Source organism: Panthera leo, chromosome C1 (genome assembly GCF_018350215.1).
Source record: "Panthera leo isolate Ple1 chromosome C1, P.leo_Ple1_pat1.1, whole genome shotgun sequence".
In the NCBI taxonomy this organism is placed as follows: domain Eukaryota; kingdom Metazoa; phylum Chordata; class Mammalia; order Carnivora; family Felidae; genus Panthera; species Panthera leo.
This window is the reverse complement of record NC_056686.1, coordinates 193,589,278-193,603,818: the sequence shown is the minus strand read 5'-3', so window position 1 is coordinate 193,603,818 and position 14,541 is coordinate 193,589,278. Positions and strand designations below refer to the sequence as shown.

At 36.9% G+C, this 14,541-nt stretch overlaps 1 protein-coding gene across 14 annotated transcripts in view; it reads right to left on the bottom strand.

Annotated features, from left to right (window-relative positions):
- MAP2 (microtubule associated protein 2) overlaps window positions 1-14,541 on the bottom strand; it is a 280,480-nt gene that overhangs the window by 57,715 nt on the left and 208,224 nt on the right. The gene's annotated exons all lie outside the window — the stretch shown is intronic.

The window sequence follows — 14,541 nt, the reverse complement described above, 5'->3', positions numbered from 1 at the left end:
TTTTTCTTTGACACATTATATGTATAAAACTATAAATAGGACTTAGTTGTTCATAAAATTAAAGATGAATCTAGATTACACATAAACTGCGAAATTATTATACATAACTGAAAGGTAACATTGATCTTCACAGCTGAAAACGTTATACTTCTTAGCATAAGCAGAAATTATTAAGAACTCAGTTATCTTTCTTTTGAACATCTAAAGTTTTCTGGTAGTGGATATTTTTTAGTTTATGTTAAAAATTGCCTTAGTTAAGGAGTGTATATAATTTGTATTTTATTTTCACTCTTGTTAATGTCAGGTTCTCAATGTAAATAACTAATGGTAGTTTTTGCATTGAAGTGAGAACCAGTATTTGAATATTATTATTTTTCAATAGTGTCATTACAGTTAGTGAGACAGTTTCTGTAAGTATTACAAAAATATTTCATTACATGGTTCTAAATCATATCATATCTAAATAAAATGAATGACAACTGGGATCTAATTTGGTAAGTAATGCGACCCTAAATCAGTTTGAAGGAAAACATTAAAATCAACTTATTTAAAACACATTTGTCTATTAAAATGATAGGCTGATACAAAATAAGGGATTTAAAGATACAACCCAGGTGACAGAGCCATGGGTGATAACAGATCATCACTATATAGATAAACACCTGTAAGTAAAAAGTGACGTCTGTCCTAAAAACTTATTCTGGGCAATGGAGATGGGGCCAGTATTCAAAAAACACTATCAAGGAAGCCCTTGGTAGATAAAATGAATTCTGGAAAGAAAGAATATTTTTTGTTGGTACTGGGGAAATAAACTGGTAGAAATACATATAGGAGGTAAATAGGGATAAGACACTAATTAAGACATGCTTTGCATCTACAGAAACCTACCTGATAATCCTCAAAAGATATCATGCTAAGCTACTCATATTTCACCTAAATAATGAATAAACATCATATTGTGATACAAATTTATAAGTTGCTACCCCAGGCACTTTTATTTCTCATCAACATATTGAATCCACACAATAATACATTTTCTCCATGGGAAAACTGGCAAAATAATGGATAAAGGTAACTTACGGTCCCATTTAGACAACACTTTGAATTATATTGGTGTAGTTCAAATATTTTAGAGTAGTAGATTGTGGTGTCAGAAAATTCTGCCTCTATCTCTTACTAGCTGCAAGTGAGTGACAATCTGTCTAACCTTCAGATTCCCCATCTGTAAAGTGGGAATTAAACTGGTGTTCACCTTTTAGTGTGTTGTGGCAATTAAATGCAATGATATATAGATCAGTTGCTCATTTAAATTCTGTATCACTGGTTTAATCACTCTTGCTGTCTTGCGGTCATCGAAGTCTATAATCATCATTTGACTGACAAGATATAAAGATACGAAAGTTCTTGCCACATACAGAGATAATTCTGTCATTTTCCCCCATGAGTACCTCCTCGCCTAAATGCTGAACCACTGCCTAACACACAATATGTCAGGTGCCTGCCATTAAACTAAAATGATAAACTAGATTTTACTCTACCTATAGTATTATTCAGTAGTATGCAATACTATTCAGCATGTATAGCTGTTATAACCTTCTGGCTTATTCCAAGTGCTGATTCATGCTATACCGTTGCTATGTTCCTCTGGTATTTTATCACGTCAAATTTTTAACACAGTCCCAAGGCCCTGTTTTTTGGCACATATTTCTAGTTTAGTTATTTTGTTATGTTAATCTATTGATATTGCTTGGCTGATTCATAACAAAAGCAATGGAGTTAAAACTTTCTCAGTGGTCCTGGAAACTTCAACTTGCCTCTGAGCAACACGACATTGTTGGTAGACACAGAAGTTTGATTTTGAACGTGTACTCTTTGAGTTTTCATCAGGACCAGCTGTGATTACTTGAACAAGCAAAGGCTCACCAATTAGACTGTGGACAAAAAATCCAAAACAAGTTGGCATATGCTTGAGAACATATTTTTGTTGATTTCTTTCAGGTTGTTAAGGGAGAAGTAAGAGACACTAACAATAAATTCAACCATATGGAATATAAAAGCCAGTAAATGTTTCTGCTTTTAAGAATAATGGACATAATAATGCCGTGTTAAAAGAAATGACAAGTAAGCCTACCGTACACTTGTGAAAGAAGGAAAACAAAACAATTTTAGACAGAATGCTCCTGACAAGGAAAGGTTTTTCTCAGTAGGGTACAGAATGGTTGCCTAGGAAACGGGTGCTAATTGCTGCTGCTGATGGAAGCTAGTCAACAAGGAAAGCACTGTGTAGTTGGAAGCACTGTGCTAGACAAATACCCTTGATAAATTCATAAAAACAGGGAAAGAAGAAAAGTTCCTTGCTTAATTTGGAGAGCAAATGGTTCCTCTCAAACTATTTCCTGCAATCAACTGGTGAAGAAGGAAACTAAAAGAGCAGATTGTTGGTTTTTGTTTGTTTGTTTCCTTGGCACCTCAGCATTAATTAAAGAGGCCAGCACTGGCATATCCTTCCTTAGTCAGACTCTGATCTCAAAGGGTCACCCTTGCCAATGTTGCAGCTGTAGGTCTTTGCATACCAGCCTTTTCTTCCAAAGATTTCTTCTAAAGACTTACTGATTAAAACAAAGATCAATTTAGTTTATGGAGGAGAAATGCATTTGAGGTCAATTAAGTCTTGAGACGTTATTAATAACATTAATAACATCTCTGCATTAAGTCCAATGAGACATCATTAATAACATTAATGGGAAGATGAAATATCAATAAAACTAAGAGACCTTAAATAAATTCACACTTAGAGTAACTGTGGGATAAACAAATTTAAACATTTGTGTAGAAATGCAGTAGTGTGTGTGTGTGTGTGTGTGTGTGTGTGTGCCAGCACTCATACACATAAAAGTCTCTCCATGTTTTTAAAGTTCCACTTGTACTTGAGTACCTCAAAGACTTTTTTTTCTTAAATTTTTTTTTCAACGTTTTTTATTTATTTTTGGGACAGAGAGAGACAGAGCATGAACGGGGGAGGGGCAGAGAGAGAGGGAGACACAGAATCGGAAACAGGCTCCAGGCTCCGAGCCATCAGCCCAGAGCCCGACGCGGGGCTCGAACTCACGGACCGCGAGATCGTGACCTGGCTGAAGTCGGACGCTTAACCGACTGCGCCACCCAGGCGCCCCCAAAGACTTTGACCACCTAGAGTGAGGCTAGGATTTGGGTGAATCAATGTTCCTATAGTTTCAAATTTTTTTTAAATGTTTATTTATTTTTGAGAGTGTGCGCGCGAGAGAGAGACAGTGTGAGTGGGGAAGGCACAGAGAGAGGGAGACACAGAATCTGAAGCAGGCTCCAGGCTCTGAGCTGTCAGCACAGAGCCCGACACGGGGCTCGAAGTCACAAACCGTGAGATCATGACCTGAGCCAAAGTCAGACGCTCAACCGACTGAGCCACCCAGGTACCCCTATGTTCCTATCGTTTCAAAACCTAGGAATGCTTCAGACAGAGGATATGATGGAAAAATGGAAAAGTATTCCAGGTTCCAAAAAAAGTCATTGGAGTAAACTTTCGAAATGTAAGTTGTCTATATACCGGGAATAGTTTTTACTAGTTACTTCTATAAACTTAGTTATTTCTTCTAGGAGAAAGTGTTTGTTATGATAAAATGGCAGAAATCACCTTTTGTTCACTGCTTCTATCTCATCCCCATCATAGTATAACTTGCATGCTTTGTATGTAAGGCCTTTGGAGGCCTTGTGACCTAGAAGCATATGGAATTTAGGAACTGTGTGATGGGAAAACCACTTTGTTCACAACACATTGTAGGGTACAATCAGCAGATAGAGAGACCAACATGATTTTTATGCATTTATAGTTTGCTTAAGCCTCCAGTCCCACCATGTTTCCAAGAATGAATGTGCAAATAGCAGCATATACATCAACCTTATGTGCTTTCTTCTTATCAAGTCTCTCATGAACTATAAATGTTTTAAGTAAGTGATTCTCCATCTTCTATAACTGCCTGTTTTATTTTTGCCATTATAGCTATATAAAATATCATCCACAAATATTCTCTTTACACAAGCCCCAAAACCACTTGGCAGATTTCAAGTCACTAATAAGTGTATATGGTAATTCTTTATAAATTTCAAATTATAAATGAATATACATATACCAGAGAACCGTAATTCAATAATCTGTGGGCAAAGGTACAATAGAATTAATTACATTATGAAATTCTGAAAAATAAAATGCCGTGAAAATAAAACAAAAAGAAAAATAAGAAGATAGAGTTTTGAGCTATCCCTCTATTATTCATTAATAATTTTTGTTAAATAAAAGCTCAGCCACAACACAAGATAAGTGTGGCACCTTCTCTGGAAAAGTTCCAAACAAGTAAAATTGGTAATAAAGACTTTTTTCTTTTTTTAATTTTTTTTTAAAGTTTATTTATTTTTGAGACAGAGAGAGACAGAGCATGAACAGGGGAGGGGCAGAGAGAGATGGAGACACAGAACCGGAAGTAGGCTCCAGGCTCTGAGCCATCAGCCCAGAGCCCACCGCGGGGCTCGAACTCACGGTCTGTGAGATCATGACCTGAGCTGAAGTCGGACGCTTAACCAACTGAGCCACCCAGGCGCCCCTAAAGACTTTTTTCTAGGACCTCTAAGTAGCAAAATCAAGAGACTTTGCAAGATCCTTTAAGTAAGAAAATAAGTGTCCAGTCCAAAGTTATATTTGTAATTTGGTCACATTATGATAGGAAAGAGGAAAGACTTCAATAGAATTTTTAATTTCTTCATGACAAAAATTATTCTAGAATAAAGATGACTACTTTTGTATTCTGGATTGATTAATGCATCCCATAGAAAATGTTATTAAATGAATTTCTCTCCATCCACAGATTCAAAAGTTTCATTATGTATAACAAACAAGAACAAGTAATAGTAACTTCAAAGTTTTCTTCAGAAATTTGCAAATAACATACACATTCTACTTTAGAAAATACCTCTTAGAGATCTGTTGAAATAAAATTTTACATTGATGATTTTGCTTCAGTGTCATTTACCATGTCAATCTCTATCTCTTCTCTGTGTATTGGTATCATTGTTACAAAGTATACTTCTAGAAATACTTGCAAATTGTGGGTGCCATCTATATCGTGCTTCAATCAGCCAAAGACATTGAAGCTTTATATCAGAATGTAAACAACATCTAGAAAGCATAAAGCTGTAACTGATTATGGTAACAGTTCTGGTTGTTCTATTGTAGAAGCCCAGCAGAAAGAGAAAAATAGATTGATTTTGATGGAGTGGCAGAATTGAAAAAAAAAAAAAAAAAGTAAGGACCAGATGTTATCTAGGTGGGTAGGCTGACATCAAGCAAGGGATTTGCATGGGGTTGAGGGGGGAATCCTGACCATATGAGGTAGTTTCAGATGCGTACAGACAATCTGAAGAAAACGAAGAAATGGAGATTCAGGAAGCAAAGCCAAAGGTGTTCAAGGTAAGTTTTATTTTCTTCATAATTTTGCTTAGGGCAGGTCCCAGGTAGGCAGATGCTACCGTAACTATAAGCTATACTATATTTAAAAACAGAGAGTTTCATTTGGCATGAAAACCACAATCCCATGTAAGGGATAGATGGGGTTACTTCATGCTAAGGTAAATCAGATTTCATAAACCTTCATTTCATTTCATGGCAGTAAAATCCAATTTACTATGAAAAACATATGAAAAGGTATATTATTTTCTTCCTGAGGTATAAGAAAAATTTGCATATCAGGACTTGTAGCTTTTATTTTTTCAAAATGAAATTATAATTTTGTTATTTTGTACAAGGTAGATCACAAACCGGTTGCCCAATTCCTGGTTCTAAGAAAAAGCCTGAAAACACTTCTGGTTCATTTCTATTTCCCTTGAAAGTTTACCAAGACTTTCTTCCCAACTTTTAGAGATATCCTCTACCCCTCAATAATGTTTTATTTGGGCTTATTTTGGGGTTTTGTTTTCCTGAAGAAAACAGGTATAAAAGGAAAAACTTTCATGAAATCAGGGAACTTTGTTATTTCTGCTCTTTTTTTGTTTTTTGGCTAATTCTGACATGCAACATGAAATGCAGAGGCATGAATAACGTGGTCTGATAGGAAAAAGGTGATCAAAAGCTATAGGAAGAGAAGTATGGTCTTAATGCAACCATATGAATTAAAGCATCATACTTAAAATTTTATAGGACAAAATAAAAGAACCACCTCAATATTTTAATCAAATAGATTTTCCAAAATATTTTCTAAAAAGCATATGTGGTAATTTTCACTTCTCTACAGACCAGGTGAAGAAAAACACTTTGTATTTATATAGTTTTTTCATATCCAATTGCATCACAGAGCATAAGGCAGAGGTGAAACTCAGCATTATTTGGGGCACAGGAGACTCAAGCATTTCCAATTAGAATTGAAGAAATGCTCATCATTTTAAAAATTTACTTTAAAAAGTTAAACATAATTTGGGAAGTTTATAATTTTTCACACTAAAAAAGAAAAAAACCAAAAAACAAATTCAATCTCATCTGGTGAATCCAGTCCTAAGATATTAAATTATCAGTGAGGGTAGCTTCAATTTACTCCTCCTTAAACAATGAAATCCAACTAGAAAGGAAATCTGTGTCACCAAAACATCCAAGTTCTTGAGAGTATTTAAAAAAATTTATTTTAATGTTTATTTATTTTTGAGAGAGAGAAAGAGAGAGAGAGAGAGAGAGAGAGAGAAAACGTGAGTGGGGGAGAGGCAGAGAAACAGGGAAACACAGATTCTGAAGCGGGCTCCAGGCTCCGAGCTGTCAGTACAGAGCCCTATGTGGGGCTTGAACCCATGAACCATGAGATCATAACCTGAGTTGAAGTCAGATGCTTAACCGACTGAGCCACCCAGGCACCCCATCTTGAGCAGTATTTTTAATGCTTCATTCAGATCATGTGTTAAGTTCAGTGTGGTCCACAGGGCATTTCAAGCACTATAATTTTCATGGGCTGGATGGCAGATATTTCATGAGGACAGGGATCACAGGGATCATTATTACCCCAAATACATGAACTTCCCCTCCTAAAATGTGACTTTTTAGGAGAGTAGAATCTGTATTTGCTTCAAACTCAGTCTTTGTTTTCTGATTGAAATCAAGACTTTTAAGAATTGGGTGAGAACTGATCTGGAGGAATATCTTCCATGCTTTGTCACCTAGGTCAAGCTTTTTTTTTTTTTTTTTTTTTTTTTTGGGAAAAAAAGCAGTTTTCCCTAGGTTAGCATTTTTGTTCTGGTAAAACTTTGAGTAAAGCAGATTTATTCCAATCTTTCCAATGCTTTAGGCACAAATCTCTAGTTTCTAAGCTCATGAGGAAAAACAATAAACAATTTTTTAAGAAAGAGAAAATGTACATAGGCTTTAAGATAAAGGATAGCAACATGCAAAATGCAACAAGGAGAAAAAGTATCTAAAAATTTCATTTTTAAAACTGCTTATAAAAGCAATAGTAAATGATGATGACGATTTTCTCTTATGGAGAAGAAAAACAGTCTTATAAATACTAAAATACTTAATGATTAGAATCAGAAAACACAAATGGGAGCATCTTTCATTTTAATATACCAAAAAGGAAAAAAAAATGGGTCACAAAAAACTCTTATCATTTTTTAAAATAATGAAACTAGAGAAGCATATCCAATTGAAATCAAAACATTTTTCCTAAAGTTAACAAATAAATATCTCTGTTATTCAGTAGAGAAATGCTGTTTATTACCGAAGAACTTATCTTTGCAAATCATTTTCCAGACTCAAAGATGAAGTAGAGAGAAAAAGGACATTGGTGATACTTTTATTCAGGCTGACCTTCAAAAATAAGATTCATCTCTCCAAGACGAAACTGGTATATTCCTTTAAAGAAGGATAATTAAACCTATGACTTAGAATATTCATTTGCTTTAAGATTCAGATTGTCCATTTGTCAGAAATGAAACTAATACGAGCTCCTGACCTAGAACAGTGAGGTGATCCTTACACGTTACACCAGAGGATCAACAGGGATAAGAACTGTAAAGCTGTTTGCAGGATATTTCAGTGCCTTTCAAGTGGAGCCAACTGTTATATCGGGCTCAATTTTGCAGGAATGAGCATGAGAATTTATTCACTGTCCATGTGTTTCTTAGCTGCTATAGATGTCTCTTAGGTCATTTACCCTGAGTTTCCATACTCTTTCCAGTTCATTAATTATTACCATCAAGAAAATATTTCTAATCAGGTGTCATACTGCTACCTTAATGAAGTCAAAGGTATATTTTCTTTACTCCAAACTTACACTCTCATTTTTAGACCATGCCATCTTCCGCTATATCCTTTCTTGACTTTCTTTTCACTACAGTGTTTCTGAGTTCCTACTTAATTCCTTTCTGTTCCAGCCAACAGTTCGATAGTCCTCACTTTGATTCTAGCTTCCTCTCTCAGTTTCTCCTTTTGCTTCTTTATATCCAGCATTTCTCTCAATACAATCATTCTCTTGAGTGCGTTGCTCATACTGTGAAATAATTTTTGGAGCCCTGTTTTGCTTATGAGATTCCTGATCTCAAAACCTAGCATGGATATGAACTCTTTCTCTTCTTTATATCAATTCAAAAATATTTATTAGTACTTACTATAGGAAACAATCATTGCATCACGTACCGAAAGGGACATGAAATGATGAATGAAGCACAGCTTCTACCTCGAAACACTAACAACCTAGGGCTGCAGATTAAAACAGGTAAGAAGCCCTGTAACATGATCCATATGATGAGTGCTATTAGCAAGATACGAACATGTTACATGCAGGTGTTCAGAAGAAGAGATTCCTTGGAAAGAATAAAATCAACATCAGTTCTGGATCTTTGACCGTAGACTCTGAGAACCTCTCCTGTGGGATATGCAACTTTTCAAAACATTTTGCCATCACTGGTTTCAATGCAGAACATGAATAAAACCACCGATTAGTTGGGCAAATGTAACTTGTTTTGCAAAAGAGAAGGTTGTTAGTTCACTCAGGGGAGTTGACCCTTCATGCTGGAGTCACTTATGGAAGAATCAGAGATGCTCATATCCCAACGCTGTCTCGATCTGTCTTTCCAAATAAAAAATTTGGACAGAAAATCTTGAATCTAACTTTCAGGCTGCTGAAGCTGAATCATACTATTAAAGATGATTTTTCTCTGAATCTTGATTCCTCTGTTATTAGTCATTTTGCCTAACGTCTTAAGGTTTGAACTTTTGAAATAAGTTGTAGAAACAGACATTTTGTTCTCATTTCTGTGTTCTAATAACCACCTAGCATTTGCATATTTATTAAAAGTTGCAATGAGAGCCTAAGACATATGTCATCAGTTTGGCTGGGTTTTGAATTGTATTTTCTATGAGTGTTGCCGAATGGTGACTCATTCTGTGAGATGAGCCGCACCGTGAGCAGGCAGCAAGCGGCTCAGTGTCCTTTTCCCCTCAGGACTCACGATGCCAAGTCAGATCATGCTTTCACTATCAGATCTGCAAGGCAGCACCAGTTGTTCTGTTCATCTGCTCCTGAAATGAATTTCCAGACTCCCCTGACAGTCAAAGCACGTGCTTTATGTAATGTGCTAAGGAGCAGTGAAGGGTGAGGGAATGAGAGGAAAAGGCTTGGTACCCTGAAGCAGAAAGAGTCGCAAGGGGAGGAAGGACAGGAGGAGCGATGACCGATGACCGTGAGATACTCCCTGGTCTACTAACCGCTTAGCAACAATAACATCAAAACCAGAGCCAGCCCTTGAGGTGCTATTTTGTATACAGGGACAGATATTTTTCTCAGACACATACAAGCAATATAGTTAATTTATATATAAGTTACACTTAAAAAATACATTGTTGATCAATGATTAATATATTCTCAAGATATCAGAGGAATTTATTTGTTGCAAATTACTATTAAAGTTGTTCTCTTATCTTTTTTTTGTGAGGAGAGAATTCTTTTTTCTTTTTAATGTTTATTTATTTTTGAGAGAGAGAGAACACAAGTGGGGGAGGAGCAGAGAGAGAGGGAGATATAGAATCTGAAGCAGGCTCCAGGCTCTGAGCTGTAGCACAGAGCCTGACGCGGGGCTCGAACCCACAAACTGTGAGATCATGACCTGAGCCGAAGTTGGGTGCTTAGGCACCCCTTGTGAGGACAGAATTCTTAGTAATAGAACAAGAGACAGTCAGTTGAGCGTCTGACTCGTGATTTCAGCTTAGGTCATTATCTTATGGTCCGTGAGTTCAAACCCTGCATCAGGCTTTGCACTAACAGCACGCAGCCTGCTTGGGATTCTCTATCTCTCCCTCTCTCTGCCCCTCCCCCATCAAAGTAAATAAATAAACTTAAAAAAAAAAAAAGAAATGGAACAAGAGACAGATAAAGGCTATGCATAAGGCTAATCAAAACAAAGGCTTACATCGTCCAAAAATAAATCCAGGAAGACTTGCTTCCATGACTGATTATTTTCATCTGCTCACTGCAAATGAAAAGGATTTTATGGGGCATGTAGAATTCTTCCCTAAGTGGAGATTTTAAAAACCTCAAAAATACCTTAAAAAAATATGATGACAAAACGTGATAGCAAATTAGAGAGGAGGAAATGTGATAATGTCTTGGAAAATACAGGATCAGGGGAGAGGGTCAAGTAAGAAAATACAGTGATAATTAAATTATATTTACATTAAAAAAAAAGCCAGACAGAATAATTTTACAAGTAGGTCTTAATTTTTCTTAGCTCAAATCTGTTGCAGTCATTAAGATTCAAATTCAACAAAATAATTTTTCAGTGTCAGTGCCCAAAGAGAATGATAAACAATATTTTTTTTTAGTGATTGGGATTGTGGTTCTGACATTTAGTATAAAACAAGATGTAAAGAAATGGGACTAATTTTCACCAAGTGCATGGGAGGCATTTTGTGGAAGAATATACATGGGAGTAAATGTGTATGCAAATTAATATTAGTTTTCAAATATCTTATTATATTGTGTTAGAGCCTTGCTCCTCACAACTGGAAATGTTTGTAGGCAATTAAAATTCCAAGGAACAAAATCATATTTTAATTTGTTACATCACTGGGTTCAATTAAAATAAGTCTAGAGAAATCATGGTTTCCTTATATTTTGATTCAGAATTATTGACTTAAGACAATCTCATTCTACTTTAAGACTTCCGCTGAAGAGCAAAGAGAGATGTGAAGTCAATTTTTACAGGAAGAACCACCCCTAACTGCGCATTTAAGTAAACAACGTTATCTGGTGCCTGTCTTTTCCTCCACTTTGTGCAAACATTTTAAGCTCTAGCTATCAATATCTATATACAAGCTCATATCTACATACAAGCTCATATCTTACCAAGAGTAGGAGATACAGTTCATTGTTACAACGTCCATGTAAGCAAGCTCTCCATCAGGTTCAGACCCTTCTATTTACCAACAAGACAAGCCACATTTTATGATTGAAGTTAATGCCCAAATCTGCCTCAAATGGTATAGAGACCACATAAGGACAAAGCAAACATGACAAATACAAACCTTGTGGAATTGCCTTTCTTTTTTTTTTCAATCAATCCTGTCTTTCTTACTCTTTCCAGCCCCAGATGCCTAACCATTCAAAGGAAACCACGGACGAGATCCCCATTTTGTGTACTCATCTATCGGCGCCTCCAGGCCCAGACGCTTCGCAGTGAGGCCCTGGTGCTTTTCTGCAGATCCAGCCTTGAATGCTAAATAACTGTGCTCTGCACACTCCTCTCTCTGCGCAGCTCAGGGAAATGGCAGCTAGAGCAATGAGTGGTTGCCGTGGCAACAAGGAAAATCTGCAACCTCTTGTATTGTTAGGCCAGCGTGTTTACTTGTCTTGTGGGGTGGTGCAGATGGCTTTAGTCGTCTCACGAGAGACATGGTTCTGTACTTTTTTTGGCCCTGCGTACATTAATAAAATATCATATACAATATGCCATATTTTAAATGGGATGGTGACTCCTGCCAGTAAATCTCAAATCTAGGAATGGAGGCAGAAAAAATGAGAGAGGTAAGAAAAAGGCAGGTTCACATTTTCTACGATGAAAAAGGGAAAGAGAAGCTTAAAGGTATAATCAACCTTTAGCATGTGAATGATGACAAACTTTTCCTCCTTTTTGTATTTTTAAGCCTCAGCTTCTAATTCCAGCAACAATAAACTTGCGTATCTCAGTATGTTGATCACCTGGCTGTCTAAGCTCTGGGGAGGTTAAAGTGCAGGTCAAGGCTTTCAAAGGCACCGCTCCACTGGTGAGCTCTGAAAAAGCAATAGTGTGTCACCTGGAACAGCTTTTACAGATCTCACAGCCGCAGCAGGAAGTAGACCTGAATAGGATCCCCAGGATGTTGGGAAAACAAAGCAGCTCTGGAGAACTGGAATGGGGGTAACTGGAGAAACATCCTTTCATCTTTAAATTTACTCCAAGAGATGGCTGATACCGACTTTTGATGATCACAAAGGCCTTTACCCCCTGACTGGTCTTTCTTACTTGTGTTGAAAGCATTGCACCTTAGGATAGTCAAAATCATGAAAGCATGAATTTTTTTTTTTTTTACGTTTATTTATTTGTTTTGGGAGAGAGAGAATCCCAAGCGGGCTCTGCACTGCCAGAGCAAAGCCCCATGCAGGGCTCGAACTCACAAACGATGAGTTCATGACCTGAGCTAAAATCAAGAGTCGGATGCTTAACAGACTGAACTACCCAGGTGCTCCACAAAAGCATGATTTTAAATACTTCAATGTTGTGGCATCTATAAACTTCTGAGAATTGCCCCCTTTCTTGCTCCATTCATGCTAAAATCAAGACTAAAGTTAGGATTTTCTGTCATGCTGAAAGGTACAGGGATGTGGCTGTTCTGTAATAGAAGAAGGCTATAATTGGTAACAGCTGCAGCTGGCCGTGCTGTTCCGAATCTGGCAGAGTGGGGTGTGGGAAGCGCACAGGTCTATGCAGTTGGAGACCTGCAGTCTGGCTGTGGTCATGGGATCTCAGATGGGTGACTACACCAGTAAAGAGGAGGACTGAAAGGTGGTCTTCACCTGTCTCTTGCAGTGATCTTGATATGAATGCTAATATGATAAGAAAGATAAGAAACTTAAAGATACGGCTCTTAGGAGCGCCTGAGTGGCTCAGTCAGTTAAGCATCTGACTTTTGGTTTCAGCTCAGGTCATGATCTCATGGTTCGTGGGTTGGGCTCTGTATTGATGGTGTGGAGCCTGCTTGAGGTTCTCTCTCTCTCCCTCTCTCTCTCTGCCCCTCCCCTGCTCATACTCGCTTGCTTGTTCTCTCTCTCTCTCTCTCAATAAATAAATAAACTTAACAAAAAAATTTTTTTTCTAAATAAAAAAAAGATGCGGCTACTAATTTCCAGTCAGGATTGGAACTCTGGGGGTACCAAATGCAGTCCTCTTGCTTTCTTCAATAAAGATGAGGCAGAAAAGAGAGGAAAGGTTTATTACAAGCCTTTTATGATTCATGCTTTGGAAGACGATTTAAAATGACTGTTTTAAAACAAACAAAAAGCAGAAAGAGACTCCTAAATAAAGAGAATTAACCAAGAGGGAATGGGGTGAGGGGGCGGGGCAAGATGAGCATGGAGAGGAAGGTACAGGCTTCCAGTTATGGAATGAGTAGGTCATGGGGCTAAAAGGTACAGCATAGGGAATACAGTCAGTGGTACTGTAATAGTGTTGTATGGTGACAGATGGCAGCTATATTTGTGGGGAGCGTATCATAATGTGTAGAGAAGTTGAATCACTATGTTGTATACTTGAAACTAAAGTAACTTTATGTGTCAACTATATTTCAATAAAAAAATAAATTTAAAAAAATGATGGATTTAGTTTCATTATAATAGCAGCTTTCCTAAATGACTAGATTCTCAATGGTTTCTCCTTTTGCGGGGTGGGCGGGGGGGGGGGGGACTTTTATGTCATGGCTTCTAAAAAGGTTACTTTAGTGAATAAATACAGGAATAATTCTTAAAGTAATTAAAAGTTATGCTACAATAAGCGAGTAAATCTATCTACTTTTCTATGGATTAGCTTTCAATTGTAAGAAAAGAGCCAACATCTAGAAGAATAATCTGTAAAAAAATATATATAATTTAAAATATTATTGCCTTCTAGAATTCCTTTCTCCCCCTTTCCCAGCCTCAGCACATAAGATCAAAGATAAGCTGACTATGGGTTTGCACATCTAAAAATTAAGAATTATTATGGCTCAGAAATGAAGGTGAACCTTGAAAAGCATAAGTAAGAGAGAATGAGGTAAGATCTCTGGTTCAAGTAAGCCCACCTGATGACAAAAGGAAGGAAGAAAGTGATGCAGTGATGGTGTTTCATTTATTATGGGATCTTGTTTTTAGAGAAGAATAAAAATAAACAACCTTGAGGAAAAAATTGTTTCTAAAAATTAAGAGAGGACTATAGCAAAGAAGGAAAGAAGAAAGATCTCTGGATTCA